Here is a 21,705-nt window from a genome sequence, read left to right as displayed (position 1 = left end):
GTTTTCTCTGATGTGCTCTTGCAAAAAGTTGAGCTTCTAGAGAGCATGATGAAGTCTAGGAGTACAGGAGTCCAGCAAAATGATGAGATGGTAGCTCTCAGTGCCCTCCTTAATTCCATCTTGGTGATGTTGCACAGGCTTTCCTTCATACCTGGCATGTTCTCTATCCTTACCTCTATCACTTAGACTCTCCAAGTCTCTTCATGGATCAATTCAGGCATCATACCATCATTGCCTCAGTTTTTGGTTTCCTCTCCCTATTTCAAGATTATTCTTAATATTGTGCCTTTACTTAACTGTGTATATATTGTATCACTTTTCTTCAGCTTCCCCCAACTAAGATTATTGTTCATCTACTGTGTGCAGATGTAGTATCTACATAGTTATTTGTATATTGTCTACCCAATCAGAATATAAGCCCTTGAGGGGAGAGAGTGGCTCAGTTTTCCTTTTTATTTTTATTTTTTTGGTATCTTTAGCACTTAACATTGTGCCTGACCTGTCACATAGTAAGAACTTAATAAATGTTTATTGAATGAACCCCCTACCCACTTAGAATGTAAGCTTTTAGTGGATGGTGAATGCTTTAAGTCTTTAAATTGAATTGGATGGAATGAAAGTGAGTTGAATTAAATGATCCAGTCAGGTGCTAACACCTCCTCCCTCCATTATGAGCAGCTTGTTCCCCATTTGGAGTCACTGAGGTCCAGTTAGAGACTTTAATTTCTTCACTTCAACTTGTTTTTTGTGCCTTGTATGTAGCTATGAGACCTTCACAACTCATGATTCCTGTTTACAGACAGAACAGTTTAGCTATGTCTAGCTTTGCCTCCATTTGGATTCCCTCTCCCCTAGAATTAACAGTTTTTCAGGGACTGTATTATTTCTGTACACAGTGTACTGTTGTTTTTTGAGATTCTGATAAATTGTGGTCATTAAAAAAGGGAAAGTAATAACATTTTATGAGAATAGGATATCATAGCTAAAGTTCTAACATGTAATTAAATTCTGTCTCAGTGAAATTTTCAAGCATTCAATTAGAGCAATTTTTGCTTTTCACCCTGAGCTAGTAAGTGGTGAAGCCAGGTACCTATTTTAAAAAAATTACTTTCACTATAAGGAGAAAGTGTTGATGAAGTGGGAATGGCAGAGCCTTGGGAGGTAATGTTCATGCTGTCTTAGAACTGGTAATGGAACAGGGAGTGAATGTTTGGGACAGTCTAATGGGAACAGATTCCAAGGGTTCAGAGACAGATTGATGGGATTTGATAGTCTAAGACTCTAAAAGAGGAATGGGGGAGAGACTGTCAAGAATGGAAGTACTATGACAGGGCTACAAGTAATATTGCCAAGAAAGAAAAGCAAGGTGTCTATTGAGATTAATGACCTACATAAGGAGTTCATCAAGTAACTTGGATTTTATATAATACTAATCAATGATTAATTATTAAGTACCTACTGTATACCAGGTAGATACATTCAGGTAAGCCAGAGTTCAGTGTCTTCCTTTCTGATCCTTGGAGAGTTGCCCAACATCTCAGTGCCTTATAAATCATACTTTTCAGAGAAAGAGCTCATCTTCTGTGATAGAGGGAATTTAATCATTTGGGAAATCTCTGTCCCAATTAAACAACAAGTCTAGACTTTATGTGTTAGTTTCCAGGGTTACAAAGGCAAAAGTTAAACAGTTTCTGACCTCAAGGAGTTAATGTTCTATGGAACATGTGCAAGAGATGGAAGTAAATGGTTTAAAATAAGATCTATAAAAAGCTCATGCAACAGGATAAATGGAAAAGAGAAGCAAGATCCCATATGAACTGAGTTGGAAAGGATGAACTAAGATAGATAAATGGATAGATTAGATAAGTAGATAGATTGATAGATGAGGGATAGAGTGAGCACATTAAACATTTATTTTGTGCCAAGCACTGTGCTATGCATTGTAGATACAAATAAGAGCAAAAATGAAGCCAGCTCCTCTCCTTAAAGCATTTACAATAGAATAGGGGCAGCTAGGTGGTGTAGTGGGTAGAGTTGGAGTCAGGAGAATCTGAGTTCAAATCTCACCTCAGACACTTGACACTCACTAGCTGTGTGACTTTGGGCAAGTCATCTAACCCCAATTGCTTCATCCTGGGTCATCTCCAGTCATCCTGATGAATATCTGGTCATTGGATTCAGATGACTCTGGAGGAGAAGTGAGACTGGTGACCTGTACAGCCCTCCCTCACTCAAAACAAAGTCAAGTGCAAGTCATGTCATTATTTCTGTGATGGCATGATTTTTTTCAGCAATGAAGGATGAACGCACAATAGAATGGAGAAAAATAAGGAGGAATGAGGTTCCCACATTGGGATGACAGTCAGATCAGAGCTGAAAGAAAAGTGATCATGGAGGGCCTGGAAACTCCTGCAAATTTCAGTGTTGATTTTGGTCAAGAATTTTCCAGTTGAAGTAAGACTCCAAAGGGACAGAAGGATCTCTGGATTAAGAATATAAGGATAAGTGAGGAAGGGGGGGTGAAAGAGTCCAGAAAGTTGGAAACAGAGTCAGGAGAGAAGTGAAAGCAGCATGAGAGTGATGAACAATGTGCATAGTCTTATATTAAATACCAAAAAAAACAGAAGTGGCCTTTCAAAAAGCTACCTTGAAGACAAGAGGAAGGTCAAAGAAAGACCAGGGTCCTTAATTAGGGTGGATAAAAAGATGATAACAGACAACAGAAAGAAGCCTAGCTACTGAATTCCTATTTTACTTGTTTTCCCTACAAACAAGTGATAATTTTGATACCAAAAAGGATGGCCGTGGTAAAAGAACCAGCAGCTGCTCTCTAGGCACTCACTACTTCTCAAGGTTCTGAAAGAACATCTAGATACAAATGCTAAACTTCTTTTAGTGTTCTTTGAGGAATTATGATTAATAGAAGAGATGCTGCCAGGCTACAGGTAGGCCTTCATGGTATCACTTTTTTTAAAGGGAGAGGACATAGAGGCATAAGTATAGGTCAGTGAGCTTGAAAATGATTTTTGACAAATTTGTAAAATGCATTACTAACAGGATAACAGTTATGGGCCATCATGCATTCATTAGAAACAACTCATGGCAGACTATCCTAATTCCCTACTAATAATAGATGATATTTATAAAGTGTTTTAAGATTTTCAAAATACTTTACATACATTTACTCTTTTGGGCCTCACAATCACACTGTGAGTGAAGCATGGTACATATATTATCCCTGTTTTATAATTAAGGGAATTGGGGTTGATAGGAGTTAAACAATTTGCTCAGGATCACATAGGATCTGTGGCAAGATTCAAATTCAGCTCCTCTTGACTCCAGTTCAACACTGGATCCACCATGTTACCAAGCTGCTCAAAGTTACCATTATTTCCGAAAGTTACTCTACTGATAGATCAAGGAACTGGAACAAATATAGAATTCATGAATTTCTGTAAGGTTTTTGACAAATGTCCCTCACTCTGTTCCTAGGACCAAAATCATGAGATGTAGATGAGATGATTGCACAGATTGCTTTGGTATTTGTCAGCTAACCAAACTCAAAGAATGTCGAATAATAGATTGAGGTCAGATTTGGTAAAGTCTGTAGTGGAAGAACACAAAGGTTTGTTCCTGACCTGATTCTAAAGAAATTTTTGTCGTCAGTGGTGATGGTGATAGGGTGTAGGAGATGGACCTTTGGTATGAGAGATAGAAAAACCTGGATGTGATTCTGTTTCGGACAGTTATTTTCTATTTGACCCTGGGTAAGTTATCTAACTTTTCTGGGCTTTTGTTTCCTTGCCTATAAAATAAGGGGATTGGACTTAATGACTTTGATAGTCACTTCTAGATCTAAATCTATGATACTATGATTCAGTTGGTAACTTGGATAAATGCATAAAAGCCATGGTTTTGACATTTATGAAAGATGAAACTGAAATTAATAACTAATAAATTGAATGTCAAAATCAAGGTCATAAAGATTTCAGCACTGTAACAATGAACTAAATTTAAGGAGACAAATTATAGAGATGATAATAATAGACCCAAGTATATTGACAGTATTAGAATACGTAATATTTACCCAGAAAACTCTTATCTGTTTGAAAGATGACACTAACAGTAATGTTAAGAACAATTAATTTAAAACATACTACTTTTCAGGGACACAGTTTATGTCCATTGTGACACTGTTTAGCTTTAAATCTATTATTATCTCTCCTAAATAGAACTAAGCATTTCTTCCCAACTAATTAGGGAGCTAAACCAAAACATTTTATTTATTATTTTATGACCATGGATAATATCAATCTGTATGGCTTAACTAGAAAGCACATTGAATAATCCTTTCATCTTGTGGATTATCACTCCAAAGCGATAAAAATAACATTTTAACTTGATAGGTGTAAAAATCTTAAAATATGACTAAAAATGATAGAGACTTGATGGCTTTGGGCTTGAATCCAGAGGTCACATTTAACCAATGTTTGAAGGTAATGCATGTAAATATCTAGATCTTTTCCAGACCAGATGTATCAAGGAGAAGGCAATGATTTAATAGATTAAGATGCTTAAAATTGGCATTCTGAAATTGAAGTGGAATGGGAAAAACATGTTTAAATCAATGAACATGTATATAATAGCACTCCCAATGCATACTTTTGGAATTGTAATATGAGTCATTATATATTTTAAAAGTATCTCAAAAATTCATAAAATATTAAGGAGGAAAGATAATCACACTTAGGCAACTGTAGTAAGATTAATATGTCATTGCCAACTTTCTCCCTTTTTTGTAAACAACATTTTATTTTTTCCAATTACATGTAAAGATAGTTTTCAGCATTCATTTTTCTAAGATTTTGAGTTCCACATTTTTCTTCCTTCCTCCCTCTCTTCCCTCCTCCCCAAGACACCAAGTAATCCGATATAAATTCTACATGTACAACCATGGAAACATTTCCACATTAGTCACATTGTGAAAGAAGAAATATAACAAAAGGGAAAAACCACAAAAAATCCCCCCAAAGTGAAAATAATATGCTTTGATCTGTATTCAGACTCCATGATTCTTTTTATGGATGTGAATAGCATTTTCAGTCACGAGTCTTTTGGAATTATCTTGGATCATTATATTGCTGGGAAGACCCCAAGTCAATCATACTTATCATTGCACAGTGTTACTATTGCTGTGGACAGTGTTCACTTCACTTAGCATCAGTTCATGTAAGTCTTTCCAGGTTTTCCTGAAATCCCCTTGCTCATCACTTCTTATAGCACATTGGTATTCCATTACGTTCACACACCACGACTTGTTCAGCCATTCCCCAGTTGGTGGATATTGCTTCCATTTCTGATTCTTTGCCAGCACAAAAGGAGCTGCTATAAGTAGTAAGATGTATTTCTTGTGAACAACAAACCTTTAGGGTAAGATGGTTTTCTTTACTCAACTGTGTTCCTGTTATTCCTCTTTCAGTCAGAACAGTTGAGAATAAAATTCAATACTTATCCTGTTCCTTTTCCTCTTTACTATAATAGGTCTTTTATGCTTCTGCATATGATATAATTTACCCCATTCTGCTCTCTCCTCTTCTTCTGGTACAATTATTTTTTAATCCTTGACTAATTCTTTTGATCATCACATCAAAGTTAGTTTATAATCATACCCTCTATCTAAGTATACTCCTTATAGTTGCTCTAATAGAGATAGAGTCCTTAAGCGTTACAAGTATCAACTTCCCCTGTGGGGATGGACACAATTTAACTTTATTGAATACTATGTTTTATTTCTTTCCTGTTTACCTTTTTGTGCTTCTCTTGAATCTTGTATTTGAAGATAGTTTTTGTTGTTGTTGTTGTTCAGTTCTGGTCTTTTCATCAGAAATGATTGAAATTCTTCTATTTAACTGAATGTCCATCTTTTCCCCTGCTCAGTTTTACTGGGTAGTTGATTCTTGGTTGTAATCCTAGTCCCTATGCCTTCCAGAATATCGTGTTCCAAGTCCTCCAGTCCTTTAATGTAGAAACTACTAAGTCCTGTATAATTCTGACTGTAGTTCCATGATAATTAAATTGTTTCTTCCTGGCTGCTTATATTATTTGCTCCCTTTCATGATAGTTTTGGAATCTGGCAACAATATTCCTTGGAGGTTTCATTTTGGGGTCTTTTTCTGAAAGTGACTGGCGAATTCTCTCAATGACTATTTTACCTTCTGATAATAGGATATTTTCCCTCAATAATTTCTTGAAAGATGCTGTCCAGGCTCTTTTATTTATCATGACTTTCAGGTAGTCTAATAATTCTTAAATTATCTTTCCTGAATCCATTTTCCAGGTCAGTTGTTTTTCCAATGAAGGATTTTATATTTTCTTCTATTTTTATATTCTTTTGATTTTGTTTGATTTTTGATGTCTCAAAATATCATTAGTTTCCATTTGCCCGATCCTAATTTTTAAGGAATTATTTTCTTCAGTTAGTCTTTCAACCTCATTTTTAATTTGGCCATTTTCACTTTCAAAGGAATTGTTTTTTGGGGGCAGAACCAAGATGGTGAAGTAGAAGTAGGGACCTGCTACAACTCTTCTCCCAAACCCCTCCAAAAAAACCTGTAAAAATGACTCTAAAATTCTAGAGCAGCAGTCTATTACACCAGGCTGGGAGATGAGTGCAGTTCAGTGTGGACCATGCTGGTTCAGACTGGGAGTGAGCAGGCCTGAGAGGACTGAATCATGGGCAGCTGTTGTGGATTCCAGACTTCTGAACCCACAAATGCTAAGAATAGCTTCAAAGGACAGAGGGAAGGGTCTCTCACCTGGATGAGAGGGGAGCAAAGTCTAGTCCCAGCCCCACCTCCAGGGTGGCTGCAGCCACTGCTGAAGCAGAGGCTGCTTCTGGAGCCCTCCATTTAAAAAAGTTCAAAAGTCAAGTGATTGGCTGGGAAAATGAGCAAATGGGGGAGTGGCAAAAGAAAGGGACTATAGATTCTTATTTTCTTGGTTAAGAAATTTTTTTTTAACAACATTGGTGATGAGAAAGATCAAAACTTAGATCCAGAAAAAGACAACAAAGCCAAAGCTCCTGCATCCAAGGCCTCTAAGAAAAATATAAATTGGTCTCAGGCCATGGAATAACTCAAAAAGGATTTTGAAAATCAAGTAAGAGAAGTGGAGGAAAAATTGGGAAGAGAAATGAGACTGATTTAAGAAAATCATGAAAAACAAGCCAACAGCTTGCTAAAAGAAACCCCCAAAATGCTGAAGAAAATAACACCTTTAAAATTAGACTAACCCAAATGGCAAAAGAAGTTCAAAAGCTCACTGAAGAAAATAATTCTTTAAAAAATTACAATGCAGAAAATGGAAGCTAATGATTTCATGAGAAATGAAGAATTATAAAACAAAACCAAAAGAAGTAAAAAATAGAAGACAATGTGAACTATCTCATTGGAAAAACAACTGACCTGGAAAATGAATCTAGGAGAGATAATTTAAAAATTATTGGCAGACCTGAAAGTCATGACCAAAAAAAGATCCTCAACATCATCTTTCAAGAAATTATCAAGGAAAACTGCCCTAATATTTTAGAACGAGAGAGTAACACAAAAATGGAAAGAACCCATCATTCACCTCCTGAAAGAGATCTCAAAAGGAAAACTACTAGGAATATTGTAGCTGAATTCCTGAATTCCCAGGTCAAGGAGAAAATATTAAAAGCAGCCAGAAAGAAACAATTCAAACATTGTGGAAACACAGGAAAATACAAGACTTAGCAACTTCTACAGTAAGAGATTGAGGGCTTGGAATTATATTCCATGGATCAAAGGAGATAGGATTAAAATAAAAAATCAGCCACCCAGTAAAACTGAGTATAATATATCAGGGGAAAAAATGGAACTTCAGCGAGATAGAGGACATCTAAACATTCTTGTTGAAAAGACCAGAACTGAATAGAAAATTTGGTTTTCAAATACCAGAATCAGGAGAAGCATGAAAAGGTAAACAGGAAAGAGAAACTATAAGGACCTTATTAAAGTTGAACTGTTTACATTTCTACATGGATATATATATATATATATATATATATATATATATATATATATATATATATATATATATATATATATACATATATATATGTATATATATATCCATATATATTTATATATTATTATATATTATAATATATATATTATATTTATATATGGAGAGAGAGAGAGTGCACAGGGTGAACTGAATATGAAGAGATGATATCTAAAAAAGAAAATTAAGGATTTAGAGGAATGTAATAGGTGAAAGAAAAAGGGAGAGGCAGAATATAGTAAATCATCTCACATAAAAGAGGCAAGAAAAAGCCTTTATAGTGGAGGAGAAGAAGGAGAAGGTAAGTGAGCCTTCCTTTCATTAGATTTGGCTTCAGAAGGGAATAACATACATACTCAATTGGGTATGGAAGTTTATCTTACCTTACAGGCAAACTGGGGGGATGGGGATAAGAGAGGGGGGATAATAGAATGGATGGCAGATTGGAGGAAGGGGTGATCGGAAGCAAACACTTTGGTAGAGGGACAGGTGAATGGAGAGAACTGAGTAAATAAAGGGCAGTACAGGATAGAAGGAAATGTAATTAGTCTTTTACAACATCACTCTTATGGAAGTGTTTTGCATGACACACATGTATAACCTTTAACAAATTGTTTGCCTGCTCAATGAGGGTGGGTGTCCATGAGGGAATGGAGAGAATGTGGAACTCAAAGCTTTAAAAATGAATATTAGAGGTTGTTTTTACATACAGCTAGGAAATAAGATATATAAGCAATGGGGTATAGAAATCTATCTTATCCTATAGGAAAATAGAAGGGAAGGGGATAAGGGGGTGATGATAGAAAGGAGGGCAGATCGGAGGAAAGGGCAATCAGAATACACTCTGTCCTGGGGTAGGGGTAAGGGGGAGATGAGGGAAAAAATAAAAAAATAAAGGAATTGTTTACTTCAGTGGATTTTTTTCTCCATTTAGCCAATTCTATTTTTTAAGTTGTTTTCTTTAATCAGTTTTTGTGCTTTCTTTTCCAACCTATTGACCCCTTGTTTTTCCCATAATATTCTGGTATAACTCTCATTTCTTTTCCTATTTTTTCTTTTACCTCTCTCATTTGATTTTGAAAATCATTTTTGAGCTCTTCCAAGATGACTTTTTGGGCTTCATATCAATTCATCTCCCCCTTTAAGCATTCACATATAGGCATTTTGGCATTGCCGTCGTCTGAATTTGCGTTTTCATCTTCCCTGTCACCATAGTAGCTTTCTATGGTATGGGCTTTTTTTTGTTTTCTGCTCATTTTTAAAATTTCAGGTCTCCTCCTGGGATACAGGGGACATTGTCTCAGACTTCTTGCAATGGGGATCAGGAGTCTGGTCACTGGCTTTCTGTGCTGGAGCTTCTGAGGCTGGCAGCTTGCCGACTGTGCTTGGATGGTCATGCCTAGTCACACTTGTTTTGCTCTGTGTCCTGGGGTTGGCAGTTTGCTTGCTAAACTGGGGCTGGAGTCCTCACAACTTCTCTGCTGTGCCTGGATCTTGGTACCTTGGTTGTTGATCTGTGCTGTGGCTAAAAGCCTCTTACTGACTTGCTTGGACACTGCCTGTGCTTGGCTGAACTCCTCTTTTATCAAAGTGAGGCAGACCTTTCCTTAAGTCCTAAGTTATCTTGGACTGGAAATTTGTTTCTTTCCATCTTTTTATGGATTCTTTCACTCCCAACTGTTTTTAGAGGTCTGTTTTAACATTGGTTCTGAGGGAAACTAGGGAGAGCTCAGGCAATTTCCTGGATTCTCTCTATCACCTTGGCTCTACCCTTTAACTCTCTCCTTTCTTTGTTCTTTATTTCTACTCTTTTTCCTTCTTCTCTCAGTCATTTATTGAACATTTGTTTGTTGGCATACTGTTGGCTGAGCTTATGAGGATGTCACCCATAGATAGCCCTTTGATTCTGTTGTTGGACCTTACCTTCATTGGCTTAATCCAAATGTAAATAACTTTAAGCTCTACTGAAAAATTCAGTGTTATTATTGTTGTTGTTATTATTAATTGCCATTATTTAATAAATTATTAATAGCATTCATTTATTCATTTAATAACATTCATGAACAACATTCATTATTTAATAACATTCAATATAACATAAAATAATTAATAACATTCATTTATAAATAACATTATTAATAATATTATTATTATTAGACTTCATAATGCTTGGTGAAACAGTGTTTAATTATTCCAAAATTATCTTTTGTATGTTTTTAATCTATTTATTATGTGCTCTAATCGTGAGGAGGAGGAGAAAGAAAAATAAAAAGAAAGAAAAAATAGCCTTTGCATAGCATTTTAAGGTTTGCAAAAAAATTTTACACACATTACAACCTTTATCTGATCCTCAAAGCAGCCCCATAAATGTAAGATATTACTATCCCCATTGTACATAAGAGGAAACTGAGGTCTTGAGAGGTTAACTTATTTACATCAGGATCACACACTATACCAGAGGCTGGACTTGTATCTAGATCTTTCTGATTCCAGGTTCACACCCTATCCATTGGATTTTGACACTTCTCAAACTAAATGTATGTATTCAGGAAAAAATCCCAAACCTTCATGGGTACAGAATGAAGGAGTCTTAGTGGAATGACATTACACATGACAAAGACATAAAGATTTGAGTGGACCACAAAATTTATCTCCATCAACAATTTAATGAAGCACTACATTTTTAGAAACTAATGTAACTTTAGGAAGTAAGATAGATATCCTACTTCTCAGATTATCCGTAGCAGAGATGTTTGACATGGGGTCCATGGATCATAAATTTTACAAGATCTGTGTACTTAGATGGGAAAAAATCTTTATTTTCACTGTACTTGGTTTTTTAACCTTGTGCATTTTTTAGTATTTAAAAACATTACCTTTTTCTGAGTAATCAAGAAGTGATTGCCAAAATCTATGAAGAAAAAAGTTTAAGAACCCTCATCCTAGTGGAATTTCCCATTCAAGTTGGCATTAGATTGATTAAATGACTTTTGAGGTCCCTTCCAATTCTGGATAATTATATCCTGCATCAATTGTTTACTAGCTGTGTGACCCTGGATAAATCACCTGGACTTCAAGTTCCTCATCTGTAAGGTGAGAAATTTGGACTTAGCAATCTCTGAAAATCCTTCCAGTATGGAACCATGAATAGAGAATGGATTTTGGAGTCAGGTAGAACTGGATCAAAATCCTTCATTTGACATATATTGCCTATGTGCTTCTTCAAAATTCACTTAAACTTTTAGAACTCTAGAAAACTTCAAGACTATAAATAACAGATCAGGTAGAGGGAATTTTAGCAAAGGAGTTTCCTCATCTAGGATTTCCCTGCACCCATGAAATTACAGGTCCAGTAACTATTGTCCCTGTCACTAGTGATATGATCCATTGACTATATGATTTTATATTGGTTTAATGAGCAGCTTCTTGAAGGATTTTCCCTAAGACACTTGGATCCATTTATGTGTATAAAAATTTAATTGAAATAACTAGGGACAGAGCCATTTCAGGTTGAAGGACATGATGGTTTGACATTGGCAAAGTTTGATAGTTTGTATACTGCACATCTTGACATTGAGACCTAGAAACAGCCCCATGCTTCAAAGCTTTCATTCTACCATTTTCAGAACAGCAGGGAACAACCTTCCATCTCTGCTATAGGAACTATTCCTCATCTCTAGGAACTCTTAGATAAACCCCCCACACCAGGTGGCTCACAGTGCCACTGTGATTACACCCACCACCTCCCAAGTCGTCCCACACTGAGATTTTCCTCTCACTCACTTTCTGACTTGTACATCAGAGATGTGGGTTCATTTTATAACAATAACAAAGATACAAACGCAGAAACCAACCAGGAACTGAGAAAAGTAACAGCATTCTTGAAGCTCTGTTTGGAAAGACAAACTTGATTCCTCTCCAAGTCTTTTTATTCTTTTGTATAATTTCAGCCTTTGCTTATGTCACAGTGAGCTGCTGCTACTTCATTCTCCTACCTTAGAATGTCCAGTATCTCTATCCCATCTTGCCACTTCTTTGTATTTACCTATCTGAAGCTGACTCAATTTTCCTTTTCTTATTTTCTCCTTTATTTTTTAATGGAGAAATCAAAATGAAATTACAAACTTTTATTGTATTATGAAAATCAGTGTTGTTTGAAATGGGGAAATCCCTATTTTGGATGTCAAATGATAGAAATTTGGGTTATGTGATAGGTAGTTCATTTTTCAAAAGTATAGTCTTTTTTTAATCCAGTATTTTTGTGTTACTTTCCTTTATACATCACTGTCAATTCTGTAGTAACTGCCTCCTTCCCTCAGAAAACCTACCCTTATAAGAAATAATACAAAAGAGGGAAACTAAAGAAATCAACAATATGGGTATGTTTGAAGTTATATGTTTTATTTAGTACCCTCTCAAAGGATATATTTAGCTTAGTGATATTTCTAGTATGATTATATATTGTTTTCCTGTATGTTGACCTGTTGGTTAAGTAGAACTTGGTCCATTGCCCTTCCGTGTTTATTATCTGCATTTGGATTATATTTCCTTGTCTGAGTTAATTTTTTATGTCTTATACTGTCAAGTAGATTATAAATTCATGAAGGCCTGGCAATAATGATGATATTTTTAAAAAAAATTTTATTTTTAACATTTCTTTTTAAATTTTGAGTTCCAAATTATCTCCTCCCTTAACTCCCTCCCTTCTTCTTTCCCTCCCTTTCTTTCTCTCTCTCCCAACTCCTCCTCCACTCACTGAGAAGGCAAGCAATATGATATCAATTATACATGTGAAATCATGCAAAACATTTCCATATTTGGCCATATTTTTTTAAATAGCAAGAAAAATAAAGAAAGTAAGAAAATTATACTTCAGCATGCACACAGAGTTCATCACTTCTCTCTCTGGAGACTTTTCTCAAATAAAGCACAATTCATTAGGCTAAGGTCACTATCAATCTTAGATCTTATGTATATCAGCCAGTTGCTTTAATTCAGGAATCAAATAACCATAAAGCAGTCATGCTTTGGGAAGACGTTCCAGGAGGTTCATTCATTTTATCACCCCTAGACCTCTGACTGTGATTATGTCTGTCCGTCAGAAATTCTTAACTCTTTAGAAGAAAGAAAGAAAAGAAAGGAAGAAAGGAAGGGATAAGTAGCTCTATAAATGCCTTGAATTCTAAAATATACCTACAAAAAACTAATGGCATGCAGAATTCTGGTAAGAACTAGTGGGTATTCTCCCTGCTAACTCAGAAAACCTACTTGTAAGTACTTGTAAGCTGTGTTGAAAAAAACAGGACAGAGCAGTGGAAAAAGGTGATAGATTTTAAGCTGGGCTCAGAACTAGAGCTCATTGAGTCCAACTTCCTCATTTTACAGATAAGGAAATGGAGGCCCTGCCCAGAAAGGTCTAGTGATTTGCCAAAAGTCATGCAATCAGTTAAGAAACAGAGCAGGATTTTCAAAAAGAGTCTCTAATTCAAAGTTTAGTGCGGGGCGGGGGGAGGGGGGGGGGAAATGTTTTCTCTCTTTTCTTTCTTATACTGAACCTCTCCTGCTCTGAGAATAGAAACAGAGACCATTAAAAAAAAATACCCTGCTACAAATTAGCTGCTAATTTACAGAGCATATTATTTCTATCAAATGAACTCATTCTAACTCTTCACACTGAAAATCCAAGCAGAGGAGTAATGGGTAGGAAGTATGATTCAATGGATGGCCAGCAGGACTTGGAGTTAGGAAGACCTAGGCTTACATCCTTCCTGAGGCACATACCAGCCATGTAACCCTGGACATGGTGCCTCACCTCTGTTCAGTTTTTTATTGCCTCATCTTAGCCTCAGTTACTGCAGCCTTAAAATGATGTAGTTGGACTCAGGACTCTTAGGACCATTCCAGATCTAAATCTATGAGTATATCAGTGCCTGTTGTCCAGACTATGATTGATATGCAGTTGACTAGACAACTCATAGAGCTGATCTATCAGCACATCTTGGAAGGACCCTCTGCATTCAGTGACTTGGATCCAGAACTGAATAGAGAACTAGATTGCTTTGGAAAATTTGCCCAATATTTTCAATGACCCCAAAGTTCTTGCTGAAACAAAACATTTTTTTTTTATGGTGCCAATTTTAAATAATTTTTATTCTCCAGGACAAGAATTGCATTTCCACTTGTTTACAGTACTGATAAAGTGCAATGTTGTTCACTTCTCTCCCCTCTGCACACATTCAAGTATTCAGAATGCCCAGATTTATACAGTAGCTTAAATGTTACTTTTAAACTGCCACTGCCTTGGCTACAAATTTTGAGTCCTTCAATTTTTGGAAAAGCTGTGTGGAATGCTCTTTCTTCTGTTGTTTAGTCCACCTCTTCAATGGTGGGTCCAGAAGAAGCACCTCCAGATGGGGCTGCTCCACCCCCCAGGAATCCACCAGGCATGCCTCCTGGCATGCCCCCTGCACTCTGGTACAGCTTGGTAATGATGGGGTTGCAGACCTTCTCCAACTCTTTCTGCTGATGCTCAAATTCTTCCTTCTCAGCAGTCTGGTTCTTATCCAGCCAGTTGATTATTTCATTACATTTGTCAAGGATCTTCTGTTTGTCTTCATCACCAATTTTGCCTTGCAGTTTTTCATCCTCCACTGTAGCCTTCATGTTGAAAGCATAAGATTCAAGAGAATTCTTGGAAGACACCTTGTCTCTCTGCTTCTCATCCTCAGCCTTGTATTTCTCAGCCTCCTGGATCATACGCTCAATGTCTTCCTTGCTCAGATGTCCTTTATCATTGGTGATGGTGATCTTGTTCTCCTTGCCTGTGCTCTTATCCACAGCAGAAACATTGAGAATGCCATTTGCATCAATGTCAAATGTCACTTCAATCTGAGGAACACCTCTGGGTGCTGGGGGGATTCCTGTGAGCTCAAATTTGCCAAGCAGGTTGTTATCCTTTGTCATTGCCCTCTCACCTTCATCAACCTGAATAAGCACACCAGGTTGGTTGTCCGAATAGGTGGTAAATGTCTGTGTCTGCTTGGTGGGGATGGTGGTATTACATTTGATCAGAACAGTCATAACTCCACCAGCAGTTTCAATTCCAAGAGAAAGAGGAGTGACATCCAACAGCAACAAGTCCTGCATGTTCTCAGATTTATCTCCAGACAAAATGGCAGCCTGAACAGCTGTACCATAAACAACAGCCTCATCAGGATTGATACTCTTGTTGAGCTCCTTGCCATTGAAGAAGTCTTGCAAAAGCTTCTGGATTTTCGGAATTCAAGTGGAACGACCCACCAGGATGATGTCATGAATCTGTGATTTATCTAGCTTGGCATCTCTTAAGGCCTTTTCCACAGGGTCCAGTGTACCACGGAAGAGATCAGCATTCAGCTCTTCGAAATGGGCTCGAGTGATTGATGTTTAGAAGTCAATACCTTCATAGAGGGAGTCAATCTCAATACTGGCCTGGGTACTAGAAGAGAGGGTGCGTTTTGCACGTTCACAAGCGGTGCGAAGACGGCGAACAGCCCTCTTGTTCTCACTGATGTCTTTCTTGTGCTTTCGCTTGAACTCAGCAATGAAATGGTTGACCATTCGGTTGTCAAAGTCCTCCCCACCCAAGTGGGTGTCCCCAGCTGTGGACTTGACCTCAAAGATGCCATCTTCAATGGTAAGAATGGAGACATCGAAAGTACCACCTCCAAGGTCAAAGATCAACACATTTCTCTCGGCACCAACCTTTTCGTCCAAGCCATAAGCAATAGCAGCAGCAGTTGGCTCATTGATGATTCGGAGCACATTGAGACCAGCAATGGTGCCAGCATCTTTAGTGGCCTGACGTTGGGAATCGTTGAAATAGGCTGGTACTGTGACGACGGCATTTGTGACGGTCTTCCCAAGATAAGCTTCAGCAATTTCTTTCATCTTGGTCAAGACCATAGAAGACACTTCCTCTGGATAGAAACTTTTGGTCTCCCCTTTGTACTCCACTTGGACCTTAGGCCTGCGTGCATCATTCACCACCGTGAAAGGCCAGTGCTTCATGTCTGACTGTACAACTGCATCATCAAATCTGCGACCAATCAGACGTTTGGCATCAAAAACTGTGTTGGTGGGGTTCATTGCAACTTGATTCTTTGCAGCATCACCAATTAAACATTCTGTGTCTGTGAAGGTGACATAGCTGGGGGTGGTCCTGTTTCCTTGGTCGTTAGCAATGATCTCCACTTTCCCATGTTGGAAGACTCCCACACAGGAGTAAGTGGTGCCAAGATCAATGCCAACTGCGGGTCCCTTCGACATGGTTGCTGGGGAACCGGGGGTTGTAGCTGACCGCTGTGGAGAAAGAAGAGCTGCTGCTGCGCTGAGTAGTGAAACAAAACATTTTTAAAAAATTTTTAAATTATATTCTCCCTATGATCCTGTATGCATGTGAGTCACAGGATAGCGGAGTTTCTGAAAAATTTTTATAGGTCATCAGAAGAGCAAAGGAATGACTCGTGGTGGGTTACCTTTGACCAACTAATAGTTGTATGGGAGAAGCAGGTTAAAGGGTGTCAGGGAGGCACAGAGAAAAGAAAACTGATTGGAGTGAGATCTGGGTTTGACTTGGAATTCTGATCTTACCTAGGTGGCCTCAGGTGAATCACTTGATGTCTCAGTATCTCAGTTTCCTTAACTGTAAAAAGGAGGGATTAGACTCAATGACTTCTAACATCTCTATGACTGATCCTATGATCTCTTAGGAAGTTAGTGTGAGTATTAGCACCTCCATTTTAGAGTTGTGGGAAATGATGCTCCCTGACTTGGCCAAGTTCACACTGTTCCTAATTGTCATTCCATCTAGTATGAATTCCATTCATACTGCTGCCAACTCTAATACACTGTGCTGTCAGTCCTAAAGTTTCTCTCAACATCCAAGTTCTCAGTGCTAAGTTCATGTTCTAGTCATTAGATTTCCCCCGGAAACTATCAATGTTGCTAATGGAAACACAGCCCAAATGGGCAATCTCTTTTCTTACTGCTTAGCTAGATGGATTCTTATGATGGGCTGAGTCACCAACAAAGGTGTGTAATCAGTTAGCACTGACTTTTTTTGAGATGCTATTGAAAGGAAGGGACAATAGAATATCAGTGTCCATCCTTCTGCAAACTGCTGCTCTGAGTATATCATTTTCATGGGAATTGATTGTATCACAGTCTTGCTTCTCCCTTCTCTTAGCAATGAGAGTTCCAGAGTATTTACCAGATGAGATAGTGCAATTTCCTGTAATAGTTTGCTTTCATACATTCATATGCATACACATACGGAGCCAGCCCTTGATTATGTATGTGAACAGAAGAAGCACAGATAAAATACAAAATAGATCATCTAAGAATAATCTGTATTTTGCTTTTGAGTACAGGCAGAGAGTGTGGGATGGTCCAATGCTATGATAGAAAGCTTGGTCCATTCACCTTTGTGTGGGGTTTTATTTGTTGTAGTAGTGACTAGTGGCTAGCCAGGCAACATTAGCATCTCATCGTCAGTCAGTCAAACAATGCACATTTTTTAAGCACTTGCTATATGCTATGCGCTGGGCTAAATACCAAGGATGAAAAGAAATATAAAAATTCAGTCCCTTTCCTGTTGGTGAAGATGAACAGGAAAATGACTAGTCATGTTCAAGATAAGTACAAGGCATGTACGAGGTAACTGCTTAGAGGAAAAGGTGCTTTGAGTTGGGGATTTACCTGGAAAAGCCTTTTGATTTGATTGGGTTACTCAGACAACCAAAGTCGTTTTCATTACTTAGCTTTCATCATTTGAATAACAATAAGAATGAAAGATTTATAATGTTTTATGGTTTGCAAAACACTTTCCAAGGCCCCTAGGTGGCTCAGTGAATAGAGCACTTGACCTGAAGTCAGGAAAACCTGTGTTCATATCTGACCTTACCAGCTGTGTAACCCTGGGGAAGTCACTTCACTCCACTTGCCTCAGTTCTCTCATCTATAAAATGAGGTGATGAAGGAAATGACAAAGCAGTCTGGAATCTTTTCCATGAAAACCCCAAATGCGGTCATGAAGAATAAGACGTAACTGAATGAGTAGACAACAAAAATCAGTAGGAGAAGGAAATGGCAAATAACACTAGTATCTTTACTAAAAAACCCCAAATAGGGTCAGGATCGGTTAAACAACAACAAAGCACTTTATGTAGATGGTGTTATGTCATTTGATCCTCCAGACAGCCCACTAGGTACTATTATTATTATTTCTCATTCTACTGATTAAGAAAGTGAAAGCAATAGAGGTTAAGTGACTGGTTAAGGGTTACACAAGCAGGATGTGTCTGAGTCAGCATTTAAGCTCCGGTGTTAATGCCACAGCCCTCATTCTATTCATTAAGCCGCTTAGCTTCCACCTGGCCAGGGAGGCTCAGAGAGGACCAAAATGACATCATGATGTCCTGATCAATGTACAGTTTGTCCAACTGTGGCTGATCACATCGATATAAGATCAGAAGGCTCTACCACAGGCACAAATAGTCCATAAGAACATTTGGAGTGGAGATGTATTTCTTACATTTCCTTTGAGCTTACTGCATTCTACTTCACTCAAAGAATAAAGAACCTTTTTGGATGTGGGCACATCATGTTGGGCAGTCCTGCTCCAGCATCTCACAATTGATTCCAAAATTCTCCAGAGAAACCTTGAGATTGTCCTTGTATTAGTTCTTCTAACCTCCATGTGAATGCTTGACCTGTGTGAGTTCTTCATAAAATAGTCTTTGAGGGAAGCATACATCCTGGCCTTCAAACAATGAGGAGTTGCACTGTCTGCAGGAGAGTTTAATTCTTGGCCATTCAGCTCAAAGAAGGACCTCAGTGTCTGGTACCTTACCTTGTCAATTAATCTTCAGAATATTCCTAAGACAGTACAAATGAAAGTGGTTCAATTTTCTGGTATGGTGCTGATAGACTGTTTAGGTTTCACAGGCATACAGCAATGAGGAAGGGACCTCAGAAGCCATCTATTTAAGCACTTATTTTATAGACAAAGAAACTGAGGCTGACAGGTTAAGTGACTTGCCTAGTGTCACACAGCTAGTAAGCAGCTGAGACAATATTTGAACTCGGGGCTTCCTGAGTACAGCCAGAGTTCTATCCCCTATGCCAGATGTATTTTACCCCATTAGAATGTAAGCACAAGTAGACATTATTTCATTCTTTGTACTTCTATCCTCGTTACCTAGTATAGTTCTTGGCATATAGTAGATGTTTCATAAATTGTTGATGATTGATTGACTCATTTATCTAGTCCAATTCCCCCTCCATATTACAGATGAGGAAACAGCCCCAGACAAATTAATTGATTTGTTCAAAGTTACCCAAGTATGGTGCTGAATCATAGGGTAAGACATTTAGAATGAGAAAGGACCTTAGAGGGGATATGTGCCACCCTTCATTATGTAGGGGAGGAAATTAAGCCCAGGAAATCTGGAAGCCCTGGGTATAACAGATTTTAAGTAATTAGCATATTTGTATTTTTAATAGGGTCAAAGTTGGCTTCCTTTTGTTTAATTCACTATTACCTTTAAAAATCATATTCATTAAAAAATATCATGAAGTTCTTTGAAACATCTCCAGAACTTTCCTAGAATCAAACTGACAAAAGATAGATATGAGAAATCCTAGTTGTTTTCAGGCTTTGTAAACCGAGATCAGAAATGCTCTAGTGGTTAATCCAATATATTGTAATAGATAGTATAAATAGATTGATTTACATTTTGAGGACCTTGGTTCACATCCTGGTTCAATCATATGCTGCTTCGGTGACATTCAGAAAGTCAAGTGACTACTCAAGATCTCAGATTTTTTATCTTTAAAATGAGTTAATTGGACTAGATTGTGACTATATTCTCTTCCAGCTGTGAGTCCAAGTTTCTTTTATATGAAGAAATACATAATAATAGAATTAATATTCGATCTGTGATTTCCTCGGTATAGGAAATTCCCTCGAAGAGGAAATTCCCTCCACCAATAGAAGTGGCCAACTTCTTGGCATTTTATAGTCTGAAAGAGCTGTCCAAAGTCCAGAGAGATTAAGTGATTTGCCTGCTGTCACATAGTATATGTCAGAAGTAGAATTTGAACCAGTCTTGCTGGTTCTGAGACCAATTTCCCTATCTACAATACCACACAGACTTTGACATAATTATTTTGAAAATACATTGTATTATACTGAAAATCCAATTAAATACTGACACATTTTCACAGTTCATGTTCTCTTTGCCCAAACTGTTAAAAGACCATAGTTTTATAAGTTTCATAGTACAAATGACAGGTACCTTTGTGTAAGCAAAAAACCTATCATGAGTACTGCCTGTTAAATTGATTGAAAACACGGAAAACATTCATGAAAAAAATTACTTTTCCTCCTCTTGACACCAAGGAACCTTTAAAACAAAACAACAAACAAACCCAAGTTGCTCTGGGGAAATAATTGTATTACTTTTTGTTAGACTTTATTTCCCTGGGCTCCTGAATTTGACTATTTCATATTTTTCCAAAACAACGTCTACAAATGCGAAAGGACATGGCAAACAAGCCAGAGGCATGGCGGACCTTGACCCAGAGCTTTCACTAAAGTATAGTAACTGAGATGTGGCAAGATGTCTGAGAGAATAGAATGTTAGTCTGTGCTTAACAAGGAAACAAAAATGAAGGATGGTTGATTAATCCATGAACAAGCATCAATTCAGTGTCTACTATGTGCCAGGCATTGTGCGAGGACCTGGGAATACAAGTATAAAGAATGAAACAATTTCTTCTCTTAAAGAATTTGCATTCTAGTGAGGAAACAACTCATCCATACATAAATATATACAGCATAAACGTAAGGAGAATAAATATAGACATATGCAAAGTGTTCAAATATAAGACAGGTTGGGAGGGAAGGTATTGACAGATACTTAGAGGAGATCAGGCAAGGTTTCATGTAGAATGTGGTGCTCGAGTTTAGTCTTGAAGGAAGAGAGAATGCTATGGGGTAGAGGTGAGAAAGGAGTATAGTTATCTCTTCCACATCACAGAGGTTAAGGGTGTAGCGCCCCCTCAATCTGAAAAAAAATGTGTAAAATTTTTTGGCTCTCCCTTCATACCAGAGAAGTCCAAATTTTTTTCTTTTTCTTTTATGGAGTGTTTACAGTACCTTATTGTAAAATTTGGGTATAATTTTGGCATTAAAAGATAAAATGTGTTGATATTATACAATACCATACATCTATTGTATGCATTTCTGAGTTTTTTCTCTCTCATCTTCTGGACTTCATGGCTCACTTGTAGCATCTACAAAATTTCACAAAATTTCCATTTAATTTCTTATGCTGACCCATGATATATTGATACCTCAATAGAGAAAGTCACAATGTGGGAGTGATAACTCCATATTTCAGGCCAATTAAGGTGCAAATTCAGGACATTGTGTGAGGAAGAGAGAGAAAGCCAGTTTGGATGGCTCACAATATTAGCCTAAAGGAGAATTTTCAATGAGGATGGTGTGACAAAACTGGCAAGAGATTTAAAAGTTGAATAGAAGAGTTTCTTTTTGGCCTTAGAGGCAAAGGCAAGTCA

General features: G+C 37.4%; 1 protein-coding gene and 1 pseudogene across 1 annotated transcript in view; one reads left to right on the top strand and one right to left on the bottom strand.

Moving 5' to 3' along the window:
- The window catches only part of ANKS1B (ankyrin repeat and sterile alpha motif domain containing 1B), a 1,189,006-nt gene that overhangs the window by 352,783 nt on the left and 814,518 nt on the right, over positions 1-21,705 (top strand). The window lies entirely within an intron of this gene.
- Positions 14,198-16,404, bottom strand: LOC140534538 (heat shock cognate 71 kDa protein-like; annotated as a pseudogene).

The sequence above is a fragment of the Notamacropus eugenii genome, chromosome 3, assembly GCF_028372415.1.
Source record: "Notamacropus eugenii isolate mMacEug1 chromosome 3, mMacEug1.pri_v2, whole genome shotgun sequence".
Taxonomy (NCBI): Eukaryota; Metazoa; Chordata; class Mammalia; order Diprotodontia; family Macropodidae; genus Notamacropus; species Notamacropus eugenii.
The sequence above is the reverse complement of the archived record's forward strand: the minus strand, read 5'-3'. Positions and strand labels throughout refer to the sequence as shown.